Raw genomic sequence first — 17,158 nt, 5'->3', positions numbered from 1 at the left:
CTAGAGTCATCCCATGTATTGCTGCAGTGGGAGTCCTATTCATTATGTAGACTGCTGTAGCAACTACTTCAGCCCAGTAAAAATCTGGCAAGTCTTTTTCGTTGAGCATGGCACGAGATACCTCTCCAATATGCTTGTTTTTCCTTTCTGCAATTCCATTTTGTTGTGGAGTATGATTGCATGAATATTGCTGTTTTATGCCATGCTCCTGCAGGAACCTTGCAAACTCATTTGAGAGGTACTCTCCCCCTCCATCTGACCTTAGGCATTTTATTTGCAGGCCTATTTCTTTTTCAACCATAGCTTTAAGAGTTTTGAAATGCCCAAACACTTCACTTTTCTTTTTCATAAAATACACCCAAATTTTTCTGCTATAGTCATCAATAAAAGTGACAAAATAATGACAGCCTCCAATAGATGCAACTTTAGTAGTCCACACATCAGAGTGGATTAATTCCAATGGCTTCTTACTCTCTTGAACATGTCTAGAAAATGGTTTCCTTGCCTGTTTTCCAAATTGACAGGCTTCACATACCTTATGCATTTCTGCAACCTTGAATTTAGGCAATCCTACAACAATATTTTGGGCTTACATTGATTTAATTCGCTGTACATTAACATGAACAATGCGTTTATGCCAGATATCAATATCTGCAACTACATCGGTTCCATGTCCAAACATTGCTGTACTCAATTCAGGCATGTCTGCATCCAACGTAAACATTCTGCCCTTCTTCTTTCCTTTTGCTATCAAGCGACCTTTATTTTTCATATCCTCAACAAAGCATCCATGAGAATTAAATCTGACCTGCAAGCCCTGCCCAACCATTTGACCAACAGAAACTAGGTTCTTGGTAATATTCGGGACATGAAATACATCCGACATGTATTTCTTTTTTCCATCCTGCATAGACAAATGAATTTTTCCAATCTGCACAATAGGATGTGCATTATCATCACCAGTCTCCAAAATCCTAGTTTTTCCATTTTCCTTGCATCCTTCATCCATTCTGGATGACTTGTCATGTGGTTTGATGCACCTGAGTCAATATACCACACATCGTTGCTTTCTTCTGCACTTGTCACAGAATTGGTCATGTGCTGCACCATAAACAAATGCTCATTTTTGTCATCACCCTGTCTACTAGAAGATGCATAATTCCCTTGTTGCAATTTTCCATTCATGATTTCATTCTACTTTTTATAGCAGTCTTTAGCCATATGACCCATTTTACCACAGTAGTAGCATTCAACATTGCTGTTTGCATTTTGGCCTCTTTGCCATCCACCACGACCTCTTTGGCTCCCCCTGCCTCTAGAGTTACCACGTCCTCCTCCATAGGACTGGTTTTCTTGAGTTTGCTGCATATTCTGATTTCTACCACGGCCTCCAGATCAGCCTCCTCTACCTCTGCCTCTACCTCTTCTAGCATTTGAGTAGAAGACAGCTTCTTTTGAAGTTCCTCCTGAAGAAGATGCACCACCATTTCTCTGCTCCTCAGAAATTAGAAGAGCAATCAACTCCTCAAAATCAGGAAATCTTTCACGAACGGATATGGATGTTCAGAACTGTGCATAATCCTTTCCTAGACCATTCAAGGTCACAGAAACTAAATCATCATCTTCCACAGGAGACCCAATGGAAGCAAGTGCATCTGCAATCTTCTTCACCTTCATGTGGTAGTCATTGATGCTCATACTTTCTCTTTGCACATTGTGCAACTCTTGCTTGAGCTGCATTTTCCTGGCTTGCGTATTTGTGCTATACATTTTTGACAAAGTATCCAATGCCTCCTTTGGCGTACTTGCATCCTGAATATGCACAATCATAGAGTCTGAAATACTGATAGACAACCAGTACATAACTTTTCTGGCTCTCTCATGCCATCCTTTAAATGCCTACATTTGTTGCTGATTGGGAATATCAGGAAGAACTGGTTCTTCTTTGTTTCCTGCAATGAATTTCCAATATCCTTTTCCCATAAGGAAATTCGTCATTCTAAACTTCCATGCTTGGAAGTTATTCTTGTCAAGATTTTCAGTGACAATCTATGAAATAGAATCAGACACCATTATAGAACACTGCAAAAAATTCTATCACTGCAAAAAACACAGCTTCAGCCTCACAAGGGCAAATCTGCAAAACTGACGAAAGTGGTATTTGACCACATAGTCACTTCCTAGTGACGATTTTGCATCAACCGGCAACAAGGATGATTCTGTAACTCCCAATGTCTCTGCGCATAGGCATACGATGCAATTTCTATGGTAACTTTTCACCGACTTGTAGAACAGTAGTCGCACAACAAAAAATAGGGCCTTTTCCTGAGTGTGTGCGGAAAACTTCCGCCTCCAAAACAGGCCCCGAAATGGCCTCGAATCAAAAAAATAGGGTAACCAAGGGCTAAAGCCCAATCCCGTAACATATATTGCCCTCTTGCTACACCGCGAAGGGCGTCTCAATCTGAGACAATGCACTCTTGCACTTTCCGGCTGTGCTACCTTGCAGAGACTTGCTCCCAAACTCGAAAAATGAAAGTAACACTGGTCCTCTTACCAGAACGCTGCGAACTTGGTTTTCTTTCTTGATCTCCTTACCACGAACCAGGCTCTGATACCATGTCAAGATTGTGGGAGAGAAGGAAGGAGTCTCACTTGTAGCTTTCTCACTTACACAATGGGGGAATACACACAAAGGTGGAGGCTGAAAACAGTTTTCCTCTTCTTAGTTGTGTAAGCCAAAAGAACTCTAGTACAAAGAAATAGAAGAACCCTATATATGGGTCTCAAACCAAACTCAACTAACTAAGGTGGCATATTAACTGAGCCATGAACTAGAGTAGATAAGGATAGCTGTCATCTAGCTATTATTCATGGACGGTGTACCAACCGCATCTACAGCTAACAAGTCGGTGACATAAATGCACAACGGTCACCCTGGCATATCACGAGTGGAGCTCGATATCTCAACATTGTCATATGCCTATGTTATGCCCGCATGATGCTGGTTATGGTCTTGGCAGTATATGATTGACTTGGGATCTGCTTCTGGAATAGTTAGCTCTCATTTACTAAAATCTGTCATTTATTACAAGAAGCTAAAATCTGCAGATTTTGAGCACTTCTCTGAGGGTAATGCTTACTATTTGATGTTATCTTGGTCATATTTGGTGGATAGGTGCTTCTCTTGGTAAAATCCACTCTTTCAGTCAGTTTTAGCAGTGGTTTTAGTGTATTTTTTGCTAATTGCAGCAACCTGCAATTTTGCCTTTTTGCATTGATTTGGGAACAGTATGGTTGGTTGTCTGAAAGATAGAGCTCTCTTTAACATTGCCAAGTTGGATGGTACCAACTATGGGTATTGGAAGTCCCAAATATGGCAGGTTTTGGTGTAGAAGTTGCAGATTTAACCCTTACGTTTCAAAGGTGTCAAACTTGAGGATATGGATGATGATGTTTGGATGGAAGTTGATGAGCTATGCAAGTCTACCATTATTTTGTCACTCTCAAAAGAGGTCCATCATAATGTTGTTGAAGATGAGAATCAGAGTGCATGGGATTTATGGGAGAAGATTCAGGAGCTCTATGTGCAATAGAGTTCTGCGTCGCAAATGTATTGACTGAAGCAGTTAATGGACCTTCGCATGGAGGGGTTATCCCTATCATCTCATTTTAGTCAATTTCATGCTATCATGAAGAATCTGTTGTCACAGGGTATTGAGTTCAATGATAACTTGGACCCATTATTTATGCTTGGCACCCTTCCTGAATCATGGGATGTATTCCGTACTACCATATGCACGAACAAGCTTGATGGGCTGAAAATCAAAGATGTTGAGTGCTTTATTGACTGAGGAAATCAACATGAGAAACAATGATGCTTCCCGCTCTTCACATGCATTGACCGTTAGAGGTGGCAGAAATGGCAGGCATGATAATGATCATAAGGGCAGGGACTCTCAGAAGTCCAGGTCCAAGTCATGTGGTCGCAGTAAGTCTCGTGGATGGAAGTTTGGTCTTACCTATCATTATTGTGGGAAAGCAGGACATATTAGACCGCAGTGCCATAAAATGCGTGATGATAAGCACAAGGACAAAGGAAAAGATAAAACGCATGAAAAGTCTTCTGAGCGCAGCATAGTACCTACAAAGTCTAGTGTGAAGATAGAAGAGGTTAATGTCATGCATGCCACTAATTCAGATGACGATTACATACTTGCAGCTTCTTCATACGATGCCTCATAGACTTCTGAGATACACTCTATGTATGCATAGTGCGGGCTCTTGGATTCAGATGCATCATTTCATGTGACACCCTGTAGAGATTGGTTTCATACCTATCGTACTATGTCTAGTTCTATGCACATGATGGCAAGTCTCTTGACATTGTGGGCATTGGAGATATTAGGCTGCAGTTTCCTTCTAGTAGCTCTTTTGTTTTGCATGATGTATGCCATGTACCTGCGTTGATTCGTAGCCTTATGTCAGCTGGACAGCTTGATGATGTAGGATATTTTGTGTCTTTTGGAGACTCTACATGGAAGATTACTCATGGCCAGCTTGTACTTGTAAGAGGTGCCAAGTCTGGCAGCCTCTATCCCTTACTTTTGGAGCTACATTGGATCATGTTTGGTCTGTGGGTTCTATTCCCCATGCATCCCTTTGGCATTCTCGTTTGGGACATATGTCTCTTAAAGGAATGAAAATGCTCCATGCTTTGCAATATCTTTCGCCTTTTGACTTTTTGCATTTTTATTCTTGTGATCATTGTCTGTATGGCGGCAGGTAGACTAAAAATACGCTTAAAAAGTCTGGTAAGAAACACATGGGTGAGCCCTTAGCTCTTGTGCACTTAGATGTATGTGGGCCCATGCCTTGTTAGTCACTTGGTGGGGCCAAGTACTTTGTTACCTTCATAGATGATTACTCACGTAAGGTTTAGGTTTATCCCATAAAGAGAAAATTCGATGCCTTAGACACATTTCAGCGTTGGCTTGCATTGGCAGAGAACTAGTCTGGGAAAAGGCTCAAATGCCTAAGGTCAGATAATGGGGGTGAGTACGTATCACGTTCTTTTGAGCAGTTTTGTGATGAGTGGGTTATTAAGCGTCAGTTGACTGCCCCTTATACCCCACCCCAGAATGGTATGGCTGAACGCATGAATAGGACCATTCAGGAAAGGGTCCATAGCATGCTTAGCCAGGTTGGCTTAGCGTACCTCTTTTGGGACGAGGCAGTTACTACTGCAGTGCATCTCATTAACAGGTCGCCTAGTAGTGGCATAGACTTTCAGGTTGTAGAGGAGGTATGGGCAGGCAAGCCTCCCTCTTATGATCATTTGCGTGTCTTTGGATGTGAGGCATTCTTCCATATACCCAAGGACAAATGCAATAAGCTGGATCCTAAAAGTGTCAAATGCATTTTCATTGGCTATGGAGATGTAGGAGAGATGGGTTACTGTCTATGGGATCCGCAAGCGCGAAAAGCAATCTGTAGCCATGATGTCATCTTTCATGAAGACAAAATGCATAGGTAGCCTGAAAAAGTGGTCGAGGTACGCAGAGTTATCTTTCAGGAGGAGCCACCTGCTCCTGTTCAGCCTACCGCTCCACGGCCAGCTAGACAACGTGTAGCATCACCTGATGCTCATGGCTTAGATGTTAGACATGCTGATGTTAGACAGCATATCGGTTATGTAGCAGAGCCTAGCTTGAGGCGTTCTACTAGAGATAGACAACCTCCTGACCGTTTTGTGCCCTCTATGGATTATGTACTGGTTAAAGATGCAAGAGAGCCTCTCACTTATGATGAGGCTATGCGCCGAGGTGATTGTCACTCTTGGGAGAGGGCTATGCAGTTTGAGCTTGACTCATTGCATAAGAATCAGACTTTGGATTTGGTTTCCTTGCCTCAGGGTAAGATGGCTTTGCCATGCAAGTGGGTGTACAAGCTGAAAAGTACCCTTGGACACCCCAAGCCAACATACAAGGATCGATTGGTTGCTAAGGGTTTTAAGTAGGAGCATGGTGTTGACTTTGATATGAAGTCTTTTCTCTTGTGGTCAAGATGACCATCCTACGCTTAGTCTTGGCCTTGGTTATTGCACAGCTTGAACAAGACTTGTACCAGATGGATGTTAAGACAACTTTTTTACATGGGGACTTGCATGATGAGATTTACATGGAGTAGCCTAAGGCTTTGCAGACCTTGACAGGGAACACCTAGTGTGCAAACTAAAGAAGAGTCTATATGGCTTGAAACAGGCACCTAGGAAATGGTACCATAAGTTTGATGCAGTCATGCAGTCACAGGGCTACAGCTGTAGTGCTATGGATTCGTGCCTGTACACGAAGAAAGCCCATGACGGTTCTTTACTGATTTTGGTACTCTATGTGGATGACATGCTTCTAGCAAGGATAGCTTATGAGGAGCTAGATGCTATTAAGGCTTAGCTCAAGAAGAGCTTTGAGATGAAAGATCTGGGACATGCCTCTCATATACTTGGTATGCGCATTACATGCGATAGATCTTAGGGACTACTCTATCTGTCTCACAGAGAGAGTACATTCATATTCATAATGTCCTTGAGCACTTCCGCATGCAGGATGTTAAGCCTATTGGCTGTCCATTACCTTCTCATGTGAAGTTTCACAGGCCGATTGTCCGCAGACAGATGAACAGAGGGCCGAAATAGCCAAGATTCCCTATGCATTAGTTGTGGGCAGTCTTATGTATGCCATGATAGCCACCCGTCCAGATATTGCTTTTGCAGTTGGGGTTGTGGCACGTTATATGGCTACACCTAGCAAGAAACATTGTGGTGTCATGAAGGGTATCATGAGGTACCTGAAGGGCACAACAGATATGTGTCTTTGTTATGGCAGCCATGATACAGGAGTCATGGGGTACACTGACTTTGATTATGCAGGACATGCAGATAGTAGGAAGTCCACTTCTAGCTACGTGTTCACTTATGTTGGAGGGGCTATCTCTTGGATGTCCAGGGCGCAGAAGTGTACGACTCTTTCTACTATAGAGGCTGAGTATATTGCAGCCATAGAGGCTTGCAAGGAGGCTATTTGGTTAGGCTGTTTGATTGCAGACCTTGGTATGATAGATGCTATGTCTACACTGGATTCGGATTCTATGAGTGCCATTCAGTCGGCTAAGAATCCGATCTTCCATGTGAAGATGAAACATATTGAGATTAGGTATCACTTCATTCATCGAGAGGTCATTGACGACAAGTGTGTTGACCTTGTCAAGATTTCGACTGAGCAGAATCCTGTAGACTTGCTCACGAAAAGCCTCACTACCAAGCGCTTTGCCTTCCTCAGGTGATTGATGGGCATTGGATGACATGACGTCTTTTTCCTCATCTTGTTGTATATGTGTACATGTTGTACTGTCTTTTCTTTTTTCTCTCTCACTAGGGCAGATTCGCCTTTAAGTGGGAGGTTGTTGGGGTAAAGGCGTCTCCGCCTAGCCGCCCGTGTATTACTACACTAATAGTACCTCCTACTGCACACTGCAAGTGGTGGGCGCCCGTCACAGTCACTTATTCTTTATTCTTTTAGTGACAGGTTGAATAAAGGAAGGCCCGGACGACACGCATTGTGGTTGTTGGAGTTCTCATTTCTTGTCTCTCTCTTTCTTGCTCTTGCTCTCCCACCATAGCTTTCGCGTGCAAGCTTCTATCCTTCTCACCTTTCAATAAAAAATGATGTTAGCATAATTAATATTAAGATTTAGGTAAAGCATGACAATGTAACTCTGAAAAAAAGGATGCTAATTAAAATTCATATACTAAAGTATCCTTAAAAGCAAATCATCAATGAATTAAGCAAGCAGATGCAAAAATGACTTGGTCTATGGCTCCTTATCAATCTCCTGGCATAGCTTGGCATACATTGGAAGGTCTATAGATAGGTCACCACAGAAAGAGGAGTACTTCATTCTCAAAAAATTCTTAGCTTCATGTCTCTTCGTCTACATTACCCATGTGTGTGTTCTCCTTTGTATGCTCCAAGCCCTCTTCGCCCTCCACCCTTCACCCTTCGCAATATTGACCCCTCCACCTACATACTCTCCTCGTCTATGATGTTGGGAGTGCACTGCGAGGAGTTGACAGCACAACATACCACCATTGAGGTTATCAGAGATTTGGATAGAATATTACCTATTCAATATCACATATAAGAGTGTATCAACACTTGCGATTGTTTCATGTCGTGGAAAAAGTAAAAAAACAGGTCATGCACCTCTTCATAAGGACCTGGCATGACAAACGTGTCACGCAGATCCATCCATCTTTTCTCGGAATCTATTTTCAGAAATCCAAATGGATCTCGCTAAACAGTTGCCATGGCTCCTTCCAACACCACTTTAAACATTGTACGTCGAATATGATCATGGAGAAGCTATGGTAATCCACTGAGATAACACTTTGCAAGTTTTTAAAATACTCCATCTCATCTACCACGGTATTCAGATCCGTGGCCTGCCATCGGCTCTTTTGCTTGAACTTTGCCATGACACCACAATCCATTGTGGAGTGCATTTTGTTGATGCACTTAATATGGAAATGTCACCTATACAACCAGGTGCACTGTAGATTTTGTATTGTACATCGAAACGGTTAGATTAGTTGTTACTCACAAAATCTAGATATGATAGCAAATAAAGCATGAGATCACCTTCGGACTGCATCCCCTCGAGAATTCCCACTCCTCGGTAGAGACCTCTATCCCTGCGTGAGAAGCTGCGATCAAAGCTCTATGTAACCACCACATAGACATAAACCATGGAATCTCCTCCATGCTCTCAGGATATTGAATCCGTTGATTGTATGAATTGCATTGAAATTTTGATTGCACTTTTTCTCGGTCTTTTTTGGCCTGCTCGTACCTAATGAGCCACTTCTCCATGGATGCATGATGCAACATACAAAAATGATTCACTTTCTCCTCCATGGCAGTATCTATCATTTTTTCTACTCCATTTCCAACCACCACATCATTGGTTAGTCTATCATTGTCCTTCAGTAACCATAGAATACTATTGTTTGAATCCACTATTGGTAGCCTCTGAAATATGCATTAATGCCTCCAACCTTTAGCCATGCTATCTTCCAGATGAGCTCATTGTCGCACAAATCCCTTCGAGGTTTTCATGAAGTGCTCCAAGAAGAACATCCATTGTGCATGGACAGGTCTCGTAATCTCCACTTCATCTATGAGATGCACTATGACATGAGTTTGTATCATGAGCATGCTTGTGGGAAGGTACTTCTCAAAGTGATAGATTGTCTCCACCACTTCTCACCTTGCAAATTTAATAGAGGATGTCTTGATCTCCTTTTGTGAGATCCATTGCACTAAATTTAACAACCTATAAATTGCATTGCGTATTTCTAGAGGAGTGAGATATCTCGTTGTCGCGATTGGTAGTACAAACTGTCACAAATGGAGAAGCATTACGAACATCGAGTAGACACTAAATGGCAAAATATATGAGGGTACTTGCAACCAAGATCAAGACAAGTCTGACATATCTTATGCCAATCATGGGATTTCAGCCCTGATAGTAGCTGGTCGTCTTTAGAGAAACCAAACCTAAGAGAACACATCATACCCATCAGGGTTCGGATAGATCTAATAATTTGCTTCATGATGATGCACTCTTCTCTTTAGTGGACATAACACCTTGAAGAGCACAAGACACGTTTTTTATATTATAATAGAGTCAAAAAAATCAATGGATCATAGAGTGTAGGTGAATAACTCGGTCACACTTGTATCACTCCACCCGTACTTTGCCCGCACACTTAGGAGCGCAAGCAGCATCTTCAGGCGAGATACTCGGTACCCATCATATAATGGTATAGACGCTTCTTCTCTCAACGGATTAGATGACTCGGCATCCATGGGCATTAATACATCTATCATTGCCACCATCTTAGGTTCCAAGATTAGAGGAAGGTCCGAAAGGCCCATTGTCTCCTTTGGTATCAAGGGTGTAGTCTACAATGTGCCCTCCAATTGGTGTATTGACTCAGGCACTCCATCCATTGCATGCCCACAAACTCTTCTAATGAGCCGCAATAGGTGCATTTCTTGGGATGAAGCGTCACCTCTCTGTACAAATTTCATGGGCACGTCTAATATTTTTGTATATGATATTCAATTACTTTGTAAATGTAAAGCATGATTTATACACACTTTTCTTACCATCCACTCAAAGTCTGAGATCGCCTTGTCAATGATTTCCAATTGAAACTCGCCAAAGTGTTGTACGTGTTCTATGGACAAGCGATGCTTTCGTATGATTGCTAGCTTGCATTGAGTGCAAGGACATGGGACATGGAAATTAAGATACGCCTTGTGATCTTGGACATCACGACCACCATCATTTTCCATTTGGTCTATGTTACGACAAACAATAGGTTTTGTTCTCCTCATTGGTGATCTTCCTCCATTTTAGTCTCTACTCCTCTTTCTCTTCCTTTCCTTTATTTGTTTGCCTCCCTCCATCTCTCTTTGTCCATTCCTTTTCTCTCTATGTCTCTTTGTCTTTATCTATCCCCCTCTCTAATGCTTTCCCTACCCCCCTCTCTCTCTCTCTTTTAATTTGCCTTCCTTCATCCTTCTTTGTTTCTCTCCCCACCCCTCTTTCTCTTTTTTATTATTTGTATTCCTTCATCCTTCTTTGTTTCTCTCTCCCCCCTCTCTCTCAATGTTTCTTTCTCTCCTCCATCTTCCCTCCCACTCTCACTTCTTCTCTCTTTTTCTTTCCCTCCCTTCTTCTCTCTATTTCTTTCTCTATTTTCCTCTCCACACTCACTCAATGCATCTTATTACAATCAAAATCAAGAGATAGAAAATAAAAACTTATAAAACAAGGACATTGAAAGACCCTCTCTCCCCACCTCTCTTTGTGTCTCTCTTTCCCCTCTCCCTTTATTTTACTATCATTCCATTCTATCTAATTCTCTCATTGTTTCTATTTTTCTCTCTCCCTCTGTCTTGCTCTCTATTTATTGTTCTCTTTATCTCTCTTTTTCTCCCTAACTCTATCCATTTTTATTCCCCTTACTCACTCTCTTTTCTTTTCACTCTCCTTCCCCTCTTTACCTTACCCTTTTTGTAATGTGCCCACCTAACGATTGTCCGGCACGTTTTCAGTGATCCATTGAGAAACGAGTCTAAGTGTTGTTGCTGGCCGACACTCCCATGGAATGTTCTGGGGTTTGTCACCTAGGGTCTCTCGAGTCCGCTTCGCAACGGAAAGTTCGCAGCCCTAGAACCCACTAGGATCGACACTCCCATGGAATGTTCTGGGGTTTGTCGCCTAGGGTCTCTTGAGTCCGCTTCGCAACGGAAAGTTCACAGCCCGAGAACCCACTAGGATCGACACTCCCATGGAATGTTCTAGGGTTTGTTGCCTAGGATCTCTCGAGTCTGCTTCACACGGAAAGTTCGTTGCCCCAGAGCCCACTAGGATCAACCTGAAATCTGGGTTCCTAGTTACCGAGGTCTCCTAATAGCATTCTAGCGTCGGATCCTAGACATCCTACTTTACGCAAAGATACCCAAGCCGAAGCAGATCCATGCCGCACTTGGTTCAAAGAGAATGGGAAAGGAGAGGGATGCACCACTCAACCTCTCTGCCCATAGGGCATAGTCCCATTCCGGTCCCCTAAAATGGCATGAATCGGGTTCTAACCTAATATTACCTGAAAGTCGAATGATGTAGAACTTTGTGAGAAACCTCCCAATTCTCTGGGGACCACCCTTCTATAGGACGAAACCGTCAGTGTTCCAGTCACTCGCTTCCCTCAGTAGGCATACTTTAGTTATCTAATTAGGTCCTATCACATTTATGTGTGACACTTAAAAACATCTTCCTTAATTAAGCCTTTTAGGAAACATGGTTCGTTTGCATAACTTATAGCACCGACAAAAAATCAGTTCAAACAAGTTCTTTGGAAGTAAATTTTATATTATCATCTTAATTGAAATACAAGTCTTGTCCAAAAAGGACAGATCCCGCAATCCGTGAGGATGTGTCTTATTTCCTCCAAGTTTCGCCCTTGTACTAGTAACAGGGCCTCGAGAATCTATCTCAAGTCATGTAGATCGTTTGAGTAGGATCCAGAGGTAGGGAATTAGCTAGACCCCCCCTTGGCATCCAAGCGTCCTCCTACATTCAAACTAACCCATGGAGAGACCTCTCATGGTGGGTTCAGTCCACGTTCCCATCACGATTATTTGAAACCCCCTTGGCTAGGGTTGGCAGCTAGCTGGGGGTAGCTTGGCGTGCCCTCCATGAATTCAACGTGATTCATTATTCAAATTTCCTTTGTGAGTTGGGTCATACATTCCTTTCACAGACATTGAATCTAGTGTTACAAGCACAAACAACAATGAAGGCGAGTGGTCAAATATCTGCTGAGGTGGATTTTCCATTTTTAAATGCTTAGCGATGCCTTTCTTGGGGTCTTTCTTGCCTTGGCTTCAATTCCCATTATCCTCTTTCTGACCTCACTCTTATGTAATAGGAGTGAGCAATTTTGCTATTGGATTTTTATATTCGATAGTTTTCAGATGGTAACTTTCCTAAGTTGCTAACCTTTGATTCTTATCTTAAGGTCCAGGTCTTACATGTTTCAAACTAGGATTTCAATTGGTTAGTTAGTAACCATTTTCCCAACTTAGAATTTTATCGGGGTTCTAAGTTTACCCTAGGGTTTCCTTCTCTCAGGATAGCAAGAACTTTTGTTCATTCATCTTGCAAGTTAGCGTAACCTAAGCCCATTTACCATCCTTAAATAGTTGCGAGCATCAAATGTAATGTGGAAAATGGCCGTTCTTGTTGTTGTTGAAAATAGCAAATGATGCTTGCATGTATGCCTGTAGAGGTTGGATGTATGCCTAGAAGAGGCTGCCCATAAGAGGCTTTGTATGAGAGATAGACAAAGATGTATGCTCTAGAAAGAGAGGTCCTAAATCCCATAAGCATAGAGAGGAAAAGTGGTACTATCCAAAAAGCTATAAAGGCCTGTACTTGACATTAATGTCTATGACATGGTGCAATCAGTTTGAGTCACTCAAGATTGTGTTTATGAGTCCAAGCTAATCTATCTTGGAACCTAATTCACTTGAGTTAAAATTTTTCAAATTGATCATGTATTGTGTGTTTGATTTGCATCCACCGTAGCTCATTTAGTTCTAGGTCCGTGATTCTCAACGTGGTATCAAAGCCAAGGGTGAGCTAAGTAGCTAGTGGTGTGATTTCTTCTTGTTTTTCTCACCACCTTCGAGAGACGTTGAAGCACGCATGTCGTAGCCATGGCCTTACCTCCTCATCTTCCAGATTCTAAAACTTCTCCCACTATAGCTTCAAAGACAAAGCAAGGGGGCAAGCAAATGGAGCTGGATGTGTCAATCCATTTGACTTCTCTACTAGGTCAAGTCTACTTTTTGATCCTCATGTAAAGGAACTGACTGAGCAGATTGTGAAAGATTCCAGCTTCATTAGTGTTGCCCAGCAGTAGCTGCAATCACTGGCACAAACTTCTTCCAGTCAAGGATCAGCACCACCATTGGGTCCTCACAAGTACTTCAATTTGTTATGGCAAATTATGCAAAATCCTCAGTTTGTGACAATGGCATATAAGCTTGGCTTTGCAATGATGTAGGATCCCGCTGTCTCAAGCATGATGCAAGCTCTCTCCAACCCTGCTAAAAAAGAGAAATTAGAGGCTCATCTTGCAAAGATCAAAGAAGATCTTGAGTTGAAATCTATTCTTGATGAAATCCAAACTAGTGGACCTTCTACGATGATGAGGTACTGGAATGATCCTGCAGTATTGGGCAAGTTGGGCAAAGCAATGGGCAACTTTTCATAGGAGGATGTAGCCACAGAACAAGATAGTCAATCTACTACTGAATCAAATCAAGCTTCCCTACATCAAGTTGCAAAAAGTGGCGATATCGAGAGGTTACGAAAACTACTTGCTGATGGGTCTGACAAGAATGAAAAGGATTCTGAAGGAAGAAGAGCTCTACACTTTGCATGTGGCTATGGAGATCTGAAGTGTGCTGAAGAACTATTAGAAGTAGGCTCTGATGTGGCTATTGTGGATAGCAAAAACAATGCAACAGTTCATTATGCTATTGGCTATGGAAGGCGTGAATGCATGGAGCTGATGCTAAAAAATAGAGCTATTGTGACCTTTGAGAACGAAGATGAAAAACACCAATTGATGTTGCCAAGTTGAATAAGCAAGATGGTATCCTAACGTTAATAGAGAAGGATGCATTTGTGTGATAGATGCTTATGTTTTTCCATTGAATTCGTAGTAGTTCTCTCTCTCTCTCTCTCTCTCCCCCACACACACTCAAGTCCATCCATGTTAATCATTGTTTTAAAACCAATTTGCTTCTAATCTCTTTCTTTCTACTCCATCAAGTGCCCTAGGATTGTGTTTTCAATATCCTTGTAAAAAGGGATTAGACATTGCCTGAGTATACTCGCAGTAAGACCTTCCCGTATTCAAAATGAGTTCTTTGAACCACGTTCAAACAATCAATATGAATGTAATGATGAGCCATGAGCCCAAGCCAAATAAATCCAACAAATCATGTATCCCAAAATATATGACATATATGTCAAAAGAGAGCTTGTCAAGTAAAGCAACCATAAAAGCATGAAGCAAAATGACAGTGTCAAGAAGACTAAAAGAAAATTACCATGCATCAACAAAAGGGACAAGGGGATGAAAACCAAGAGGTTGCCAAAGAAACAAGAAGAAGATAAAGAAAATTCCATTGCTAACAAACAAATAATTTTCCATAATGGATCTCCCTTAGTGGATCTTGTTTCCCAAAGTGGATTTTGTAGAAACCCTACCAAGATGTAAAGTTTCAAGCCTTAACTTGACTAGGCTGCCAAAGAGCTAGTCTCCCAGGCCATGTTTACATGTAGGGGGGCAAAAGCCATCAAGGGTAGAGACTCATCATTTGAGGGGGGTGTTGAAAATAGAAAATGATGCTTGCATGTACGCCCGTAGAGGCTGGATGTATGCCTAGAAGAGGCTGCCCATAAGAGGCTTTGTATGAGAGATAGACAAAGATGTATTCTCTAGAAAGAGAGGTCCTAAATCCCATAAGCACAGAGAGGAAAAATGGTACTATCTAAAAAGCTATAAAGGCATGTACTTGGACACTAATGTCTATGACATGGTGCAATCAGTTTGAGTCACTCAAGATTGTGTTTATGAGTCCAAGCTAATCTATCTTGGAACCTAATTCACTTGAGTTACAATTTTTCAATTTGATCATGTATTGTGTGTTCAATTTGTGTCCACCATAGCTCATCTAGTTCTAGGTCCATGATTCTCGATACTTGGGGACACGACATTTGAGTTTTCTTGTGTTAGCTTTGAGATATATCATATTTTGAAAATGATATTCCCAAGAGTGTTTTGGACCCCTTGCCAGCTGGTTATTGGGATAGAGACCAAAGAGCATGTTGACTCTAAGTAAAAAATATGGTCATAAGGGCAACTTGACCTATTTGCGACTAAAGTCCTAGTTGGGTTTTGAACTAAATCTTGGCTTCACTTATCATGCAGGATTTCATTTACCAAACTGGCCTTTGTAATTAAGCTTAACATTTCACATGCGCATCTTGAATCTACCCTTTTTAGATGCATCCCTTTTATTTGGTGCAACTAAGGCTATCCATGATGCCATGCAAATCTAGATGCAAGTCTTTCCTGAGTTGATGATATGATGCAAATCCCTATTCATGAAAAATTCCTTCTAGTGGACTTATGCAATTCATAAGGCATGACCTAAGTATTTAAGTGCGAGTGTGCATGAGTTTGTTGTAAATGTGAGTTAAATTCACTAGAATAATCTACGGGATGCAATTGACCTATACAGAATATTTATGTATACTAGCAATCTATGATGCATTTGCAAAAGTTTGAACCTAATACTTAGCTTAATTATTGCAACAACCAGTAGATGCTTAATCTATTTACGACAATTCATGGTTATTGTTAACCCTAAAACAAACAAGGTGGAAAAGCTGGAAAATCTAAAGGAGAAGACAAAGGCCAATGCAAAAGTGAAATGGAAGACGAAGGTGCGCCAAGAAAAATATGGAAACACAAGAAGTGCAGAAAAGTCCTAAATAAAGGAAAAAGGCGCACAAGAAAAAGCGCAAGTCAATACTTTTGTAAAAGAGTGCAAGCGCATCATGATTTAATTTAAAGAGCACCGGGCTCTCACCCGTGTAATTTGTGAAGGAAGATGGGCGGTAGGAAGGAAGCTAGGAAGATAGGAGGACAATGGGAAAAAGGGCTGGCCATGTAAAAAAGGGGATAAGGGGATGACCACCTAAAAGGGATTTAGGGTCTTGTATATAAAGCTAAAAAGTGAATGAGAAGCTCATTCTTGTGTGTGGCCAAAAGTGGCTCTCCTCTTCTTCTTCTTCTTCTTCTTCTTGTTCTTGCTTGCTTGAGCTTGTGCTTGAGGGAGGGAGTGTGAGAGTGTGAGGGAGTGAGTGTGTGAGGGTGAGGGACTGGGGAGGAGAAGCTCTCCATCTTCTCCTCTCTTCTTCTCTTCTCTTCTCTTCTCTTCTCTTGTCTTGCTCACGGAAATGGAGCTTGGAGTGTGGAGCTTGAGGATGGAGCTTTCTTGAAGCTTGAACTTGGATTGTGGATCTACCGAAGTGCGCAGGAGATGATGTAACTCGATCAACATGGAGGTAAGCTCACTACACTCATGGATAGGTAGCGCGTCGGCTATGTGAGAGGTAGCCATTAGTGCTCGGCTTGGAATGCTTGAAGCAATAAGTGGTGAGTGGGTCTTGGCGGTTGAGCGAGAGGTCCCACATTTTGGTTCTGTTGCCGGGACCAACATATTCAAACCTTGAGCACTTGTGCGCTTCGAATTGAGCATTGAAGTAGGGTTTTCCCCGAACCAGTACTTGAGATAGATAGGTAGGAAGTGAGGGAGTTTGAAGAGGGATTCGATCTCCTTAGCAAGTAGGTTTTTGGTTTTTTGGATTTGGGAAAGCATGATGGAGTACTGTAGGTATTTCCCTTATGATTTTTTCTTGCATTTAGGAAGGATAGGAGCAAAGT

At 41.9% G+C, this 17,158-nt stretch overlaps 1 pseudogene; it reads left to right on the top strand.

Annotated features, from left to right (window-relative positions):
- Nucleotides 1-9,264: 9,264 nt before the first annotated feature.
- LOC148036887 (ankyrin repeat domain-containing protein 2A-like) lies at nt 9,265-14,331 on the top strand (annotated as a pseudogene).
- Nucleotides 14,332-17,158: the final 2,827 nt, after the last annotated feature.

Source organism: Lygodium microphyllum, chromosome 4 (assembly GCF_053477565.2).
Source record: "Lygodium microphyllum isolate KBCC chromosome 4, Lygodium_microphyllum_v1.1.10, whole genome shotgun sequence".
Taxonomy (NCBI): domain Eukaryota; kingdom Viridiplantae; phylum Streptophyta; class Polypodiopsida; order Schizaeales; family Lygodiaceae; genus Lygodium; species Lygodium microphyllum.
The sequence above is the reverse complement of the archived record's forward strand: the minus strand, read 5'-3'. Positions and strand labels throughout refer to the sequence as shown.